The 7,663-nt window shown below is 41.0% G+C and overlaps 1 protein-coding gene across 5 annotated transcripts in view; it reads left to right on the top strand.

The window, feature by feature from the left end:
* Positions 1–220: 220 nt before the first annotated feature.
* LOC133557684 (rho GDP-dissociation inhibitor 1-like) overlaps positions 221–7,663 on the top strand; it is a 70,645-nt gene continuing 63,202 nt past the window's right edge. The window contains exon 1 of one of the 5 annotated variants that reach the window (XM_061908369.1): positions 221–372. The gene's annotated coding sequence lies outside the window, so the exon portion shown is untranslated. The remainder of the gene's footprint in view (positions 373–7,663) is intronic. The other 4 variants (XM_061908405.1, XM_061908379.1, XM_061908395.1 and 1 more) reach the window with 4 other exon arrangements.

Here is a 7,663-nt window from a genome sequence, read left to right as displayed (position 1 = left end):
CCTTTTTTTTTTATATATACATAGATTTATTTATTAAAGGTAAATTGAGCAAATTGGCTATTTCTGGTCATGTATTTAAGTCTGTATTAAACGGGTAGCCCTTTGCATTAATCAGTACCCAAGAAGTAGCTCTTGGTTTCAAAAAGGTTGGTGACCCCTGGTATTAATCATGCTCAATCAATATAAATAATACTTGATATTGTTAAAAAGGGAAATAGTTTGGGAGTGGCCCTTCCAGCGAGCCGTAGTTTTATTCCCGGAAATGCTGCGCGGGCGGCGCCGTCCCATTTCTTCGCCATACTTGCACAGCAGCAGCAACAACCGACGCACTTATCGACAGCACCTGGAAGCGCCGCTGCATTTAAGTCAAAGGTTCGTCCGCATATTTTCCTCTAAGAATGAACAGTTCCGTTTGTCGAAAGTTATTAACGGGCACAACTCGCCGAGGCTGTTATTTTATGTTGTCGGTATCTTTGTTCAGTGTGCCTTGTCCGCACTAGCTAGCGGCCACTTGCCCCCCTCGCCAGCCCCACCCTGTCGGCGTTGCTGCAAGAAAACAAAAAGTTCAAATGTTGCGATACAGTTAATACTCGAGTTGAATTCCATTCAATTACATGAGCTTCTTGTCGTGTCTTCTCTGTCAGGAATGAATCGTGTTAGCGTAAGAAGCTGCGGTGATATTTAATGCAGTCTTAGCAGGATGTGTTTAGTTCCACATGAAGAAGATATGATAGCTTGGCACATTTTTATATATGTTTTCAATTTAAATCTGTCCACTGTAGTATCATTAAAGATAGACATTTATAAGCACACTGAATTCTGCAAATTAATTTTAAGTTAACCTTACATAACACATTCATACCTCCATAGTAAGGATGTTTGATTAATTTCCTGTAATCTTCAATTACACTCTAAAACTGCATTGATGCTGCTAAACATTGCAAAAGACAGACTATCTGGAGCCTCCTCATGCACTTGGATTGTGGTCTATTCCAATATAAAAGCTACCTTTCCCTTTGAGGCAAGTTGATTTTTTTTATTTTTTTTTGCCTGAGGTTACATAATGCATTCACACTGTATTAAAGGCCTACTGAAATGAGATTTTCTTATTTAAACGGGGATAGCAGGTCCATTCTATGTGTCATACTTGATCATTTCGCGATATTGCCATATTTTTGCTGAAAGGATTTAGTAGAGAACATCCACGATAAAGTTTGCAACTGTCGGTGTTAAGAGAAAAGCCCTGCCTCTACCGGAAGACGCAGACCATGACGTCGCAAGTGTGGGGGCTCCTCACATATTCACATTGATTTTAATGGGAGCCTCCAACAAAAAGTGCTATTCGGACCGAAAAAACGACAATTTCCCCATTCATTTGAGCGAGGATGAAAGATTAGTGTTTGAGGATATTGATAGCGACGGACTAGAAAAAAAAAACGAGTTAAAACAAAACGCGATTGCTTTGGGACTTTTAAACACATTTACTAGGATAATTCTGGGAAATTGCTTATCTTTCTATTGTGTTGCTAGTGTTTTAGTGACTTTAATCGTACCTGATAGTCGGAGGAGTGTGTCCATGGGTGTGTTGACGCCAATGTCTCAGGGGAGTCGACAGCAGCTTCATGGACGGCCCAAGCTCCGCTTTTCTCCGGTAAGAAGCGACTTTTTAACCACAATTTTCTCACCGAAACCTGCTGGTTGACATTTGGTCTGGATTCGTGTTCGCTTGACCGCACTCTGATCCATAGTAAATTTTCACCACCGGGAAATTTAAACAAGCCACAGTAGAAAGATGGTGTTTGTGTGGCTGAAGGCTAAAGCTTCCCAACTCCATCTTTCTACTGTGACTTCTCCAATATTAATTTAACAAATTGCAAAAGATTCAGCAACACTTATCTCCAAAATACTGTGTAATTATGCCATTAAAGCAGACCACTTTTAGCTGTGGGTGTGCGTAGCGCTCATACTTCCTAAAAACGCGTGACGTCTTGCGTACACGTCATCATTACGCGTTTTCAAGACGAAACTCCCGGGAAATTTAAAATTGTGATTTAGTAAACTAAAAAAGCCGTATTGGCATGTGTTGCAATGTTAATATTTCATCATTGATATATAAACTATCAGACTGCGTGGTGGGTAGTAGTGGGTTTCAGTAGGCCTTTAAGTCCCCTCCACCATCTTAGCTGTCATTGTTATACAGCCACGTGCATTTTCTATATAAAACTGCTACACTCTTTTTTGTCTGACATTATCAGTCAGAACAATTTGTGGAGAAGAGTGTAAATGAATGAGTCATAGATTGTCAGATCCTGTGTTGTTGTCAATGGCGGTATGGTGTTACAATTTTAGGATGGAATGATAGCAGTTTGGAATGTGTGGTTGGTTTGTGCACGGACATGTTTAAGAATCGCACACCTTCTGGGGTTAAGTATTCTCCTTGCAGCTTGCAAACATTCCACTGATGGCTCCTAATTTCCGCAGGCCAAAAGATAGGCGCCCAAGAGTTTTGAGGAGATTTTCTTTTTCAGCCAAGAATAAAAAACTGGTAAACCCTTGTTAGTTCTGTTGTGGATTTGTCTATGATTTCTGCTCAGTTCATACATATCAGTCACTTCAACATTTTGAGATATTGTGGTTCAGATAGATGATGAATGTTCAATCAAACATATCAGTATTATTATGGTATGTGTATAAGGACCGCAAAATGGCACCTATTAGCAGACATTTTCTGGCGTTTTGTTTCGCAACATTATGCAAAACCAACTTTTCTTACCTTCTGGTACCTGCTGATCTGTATTTAGGATCTGCATAAGTACTGAACATTTGCGCGGGTCCGCCATTGTAGTCCGTGGCGACACCATAGTTGATAAGCTTTTTGTGTTTCTCTATCTTCTCATGTGGCATTCATCTTCTGCTGTTGCTATTTCTAATGTAAAATAATGTAAAGTTCTTATGTATATCTGTCAGTAGACTAGCTTTACAGCGCTAAAAACTGTAGTGAATTTCAATAAGGCTTCACTGTGGCAGAGGGGTTAGTGCGTCTGCCTCACAATATGAAGGTCCTGAGTAGTCCTTGGTTCAATCCCGAGCTCGGGATCTTTCTGTGTGTAGTTTGCATGTTCTCCCCGTGAATGCGCTGGTTCCCTCCGGGTACCCCGGCTTCCTCCCACCTCCAAAGACATGCACCTGGGGATAGGTTGATTGGCAACACTAAATTGGCCCTAGTGTGTGAATGTGAGTGTGAATGTTGTCTGTCTAGCTGTGTTGGCCCTGTGATGAGGTGGCGACTTGTCCAGGGTGAACACCGCCTTCCATCCGATTGTAGTGAAGATAGGAACCAGCGACCCCAAAGGATATAAGCGGTAGAAAATGGATGGATGGATGAATTTCCATAATTCACCCATGGAACTTTAGTTATTAGAGGGTTCCAGTCGGACATTTTTTCACAGGACACATTTCCGTTGGTTTTTCATTATTGAGCCAGGGATGAGGAGATGCTGCTCTGTTATTGATTTAAGTACAGTCTGAATGTCATTAAAACAGTTAGCTCCATCATTTGAAACTTCTTCCACTCCCGTCCTTGCACGCTACACGACCATAACAAAGATGATGGGGAGAAGACCTGTCAATGGTGAGCCATGTAAATAAGACCGTCCACAAAACGGCGCATCCTGAAGAGACGCTCAGAACGCTACTTGAAAATGGTCTGTAAAACATAATCTATGTTTTTCCCAAAGAACCACCATCACATGTTATGTAGACAACAAGGAGGTGTTTTAAATTTAAAAATAAATAAAATAAATATGACCACTTTAATGCGACTTTTGTATGAAAATGTATCTGAATACACCCACTCATCGGCACTCCGCCTTTTAATCCGGTACGCCATATGGTCCGAAGAATACGGTAAATATTTCAATTTTAACTGTAGTTGACACGAAAGTATCCATTAGGGGTGTAATGGTTCGTGTATTTGTATTGAACCGTTTCGGTACGGGGGTGTACCGAACGAGTTTCTTAGCTAAAGTCTTAACAAGCTGCTTTGCTTCTTCTGCCTCTGTCTCAGCACCCAGCATTGTCTCACCCACACAACCATCTGATTGGTTACATATATAGCGGTAACAGCCAATCAGCAGTGCGTATCCAGAGCGGTAACAGTCAATCACCAGTGTGTATTTAGAGCGCATGTAATATCAATCAATCATCAATCAATGTTTATTTATATAGCCCCAAATCACAAATGTCTCAAAGGACTGCACAAATCATTACGACTACAACATCCTCGGAAGAACCCACAAAAGGGCAAGGAAAACTCACACCCAGTGGGCAGGGAGAATTCACATCCAGTGGGACGCCAGTGACAATGCTGACTATGAGAAACCTTGGAGAGGACCTCAGATGTGGGCAACCCCCCCCCCCCACCCCCCCCCTGGGGGACCGAAAGCAATGGATGTCGAGCGGGTCTAACATGATACTGTGAAAGTTCAATCCATAGTGGCTCCAACACAGCCGCGAGAGTTAAGTTCAAGCGGATCCAAGACAGCAGCGAGAGTCCCGTCCACAGGAGACCATCTTAAGCGGAGGCGGATCAGCAGCGTAGAGATGTCCCCAACCGATACAGGCGAGCGGTCCATCCTGGGTCCCGACGAGCGGTCCATCCTGGGTCTCGACTCTGGACAGCCAGTACTTCATCCATTGTCATCGGACCGGACCCCTTCCACAAGGGAGGGGGGACATAGGAGAAAGAAAAGAAGTGGCAGATCAACTGGTCTAAAAAGGAGGTCTATTTAAAGGCTACAGTATACAGATGAGTTTTAAGGTGAGACTTAAATGCTTCTACTGAGGTAGCATCTCGAACTGTTACCGGGAGGGCATTCCAGAGTACTGGAGCCCGAACGGAAAACGCTCTATAGCCCGCAGACTTTTTTTGGGCTCTAGGAATCACTAATAAGCCGGAGTCTTTTGAACGCAGATTTCTTGCCGGGACATATGGTACAATACAATCGGCAAGATAGGCTGGAGCTAGACCTTGTAGTATTTTATACGTAATTAGTAAAACCTTAAAGTCACATCTTAAGTGCACAGGAAGCCAGTGCAGGTGAGCCAGTACAGGCGTAATATGATCAAACTAAATGCTTCAGGGTCGAGCAGATAGGTCTTTAGCAGGTGAGCATAAGGCAGCGTACTCTCCCCAAATGATGATAAACACCTCCCAGTCAACTACTACTAACATCACTATGAGCCCGTTAACCTTCTAGAAACTTAAACTGCAGCTCAGCTCTCTCGCTCGCAGTTCTGGCTTGACGTGAAGGATAATTAGCTTTTAGCGTAACGTTAGCTCATTTTGCTGCGTTGTGTGTGTGTGTGTGTGTTTTACGGACAGAAAAGCTCTGAAGGGCAGGGTCCCTGCTATCACATGTTGATAAAAAATATAATATTTACATAATAAAAATCAACTACAGGCTTCCCAAATGCTGTGATAAATTAAGCATGATGAGTTGACTTGAAACTGTTTAATGTTGCAGTTTTTTTATGTAGAAGAAAAGTTATGTCATTTTATTTAATCTGAGCAACAATTTGAGGCAGTTTAATGTTGATTAACGTGGACAGAATTATTATAGTGTTCCTAATGTTAAATGGATAAAGCCATTGTTTACTAATTTGGTAAATAAATAACCAAAACATTTATATTTTGTTGTTTTCTTGCTGTACCGAAAATGAACCGAACATTGACCCCTAAACCGAGGTACCTACCGAACCAAAATTTTTGTATACCGATAAACCCCTAGTATCCATCCATTTTCTACCTCTTGTCCCTGTCGGAGTGGCAGCCTGGGAGGGAGTGCTGGAGTCTATCCCACCTGCATTCTGGCGGAAGCTTGAGCGTAGCGTTAAAGCAAGTGACAATGAGCGTGGAGTTTGATTTGAGAATCTCGTATTGCCGTTCTGTTCTCGGGTGTTTATTCGTTCAAATGGAGAGATAGGAAATACCTTTTTAATAGTCCTGAAAGCAGTTGTTCATAAAGGTAATAAATTCACGGAAAAAGCAAAAGTTTGTCAAAGGAAATGGCTCTTAAAAATATAACTTTCATCAACCTGTAGAATACAATCACTTTGTAAAATGTTTGAACATTTAATTTGTTTGATAAACTTTCTGTGATGCAATCAAGTTCATTTGAGAGCAGAACTAAACATAAAGAAAGGCCAAGACTCGATCGCATTAGTTTATGTTCTTTGGTGGTTTGCAATGCTTAATATAACTATGAAGACCTGGTTGTGCAAATAAACTAACTAAATGTTCAGTCCTAAATATTGTAATTTTTAACCCAATCTACCATATTTCTGTTTTCTTTTTTCATAACAAAAACAAAACGCTAAGTTTTTGTTGTTGAGCAGGAAAGCCAAGTGCTTTATTCAACACAGATGACTTCATTATAGCGTCTTCGTTGCTTTTCGTGAAGAAAAAATCCTGATAGTATTAATAAACAAGATAAATACATCTCTAGTAGACTCAACAGCATACTGAGTCTTCATATTGCAAGCAAACATTGCTGAACAATGGGCACAAAGGGGCACAATATGAAGTTTACACCATTAAAACATCGGAAAACATGAAATGTAGATGAGACTAATATTTGTAGGAGGAAATTAACTTCAAAAACTAAACTTATCTTAGATCTGATTAATCTAAGTTTCTTAGCACAAACTGATGAAGCCTCCTCGGATGAGCGGCGAAACTTCTTCTAACACAAACCAGACAGTCCAGTTGCGATTCATTAAATACGATGCACGAATGAATCCAACATTGTCTTTCTTGGATTAATGCTTAATTTGTGGACCCCTCCAGATGTAAAGACATGACGTGCCTCCAATGTTTTCTTCTTTATATCCTTGTAAGTGTTGAGGTAAGCATTACCGTCTACTTAGCCTAATGGGACTCCAGATCCTCACCTGAAACCTGGATGTACCTCTAGATCACGTGATTGGAAACCAGCAATTATCTACAATTTAAATGTCTGTTGAACTGCCTGTACTGTGTCGTGGGTGATGGTGATCATGAGAATGTCAATTATTTTTCCATAAACACAGCAAGCTCTTATTTATTGTTGCTTTTCGGTGCAAGGTTTTTATTTAGAAACAACTGGCCATGACCCTGCCTTAGGGAACTGATGAATCAACAAACTGAGTCGTTTGCTTTTAGGATGAAAGGAAAATACTAAAGAATGCAACATGGGTGAAGAAAAACAATGCGTAAGCAGGACTAAAAGGTTTTCAACTCTGCCAAATTGGTTGTCGGGACCTGCTCCACTTCTGATGTGTCTTATTGATTGTTGCAGTCAATGGCATGTTTCAAAGGCATTTCAGAAGTAGCTCCTTGCCTGGCATACTTCTTTATTGTAGGTATGAGATGTTGGCGTATAGCAGGGAGTCGGACACTCAAATTGCATCCCCCGCAAAAAATCGATGGCAGACTGGCAACTGCATTGAATTTTTGAGAAGTTTAACCTACAGATATACTGTACACTAATCAGACAGACAGTGGTGGATTTGGCTGATAGTTAGTATAAATATACTGTACAATCGTTGAAAGACAATACAATGTCCAATTATCGATCAGATTGAAACGTCATTAATGAGTCATTGGACGCAGCTTTTGCGGTAT

Source organism: Nerophis ophidion, linkage group LG01 (assembly GCF_033978795.1).
Source record: "Nerophis ophidion isolate RoL-2023_Sa linkage group LG01, RoL_Noph_v1.0, whole genome shotgun sequence".
In the NCBI taxonomy this organism is placed as follows: Eukaryota; Metazoa; Chordata; class Actinopteri; order Syngnathiformes; family Syngnathidae; genus Nerophis; species Nerophis ophidion.
This window is presented reverse-complemented; position numbering and strand designations above follow the sequence as displayed.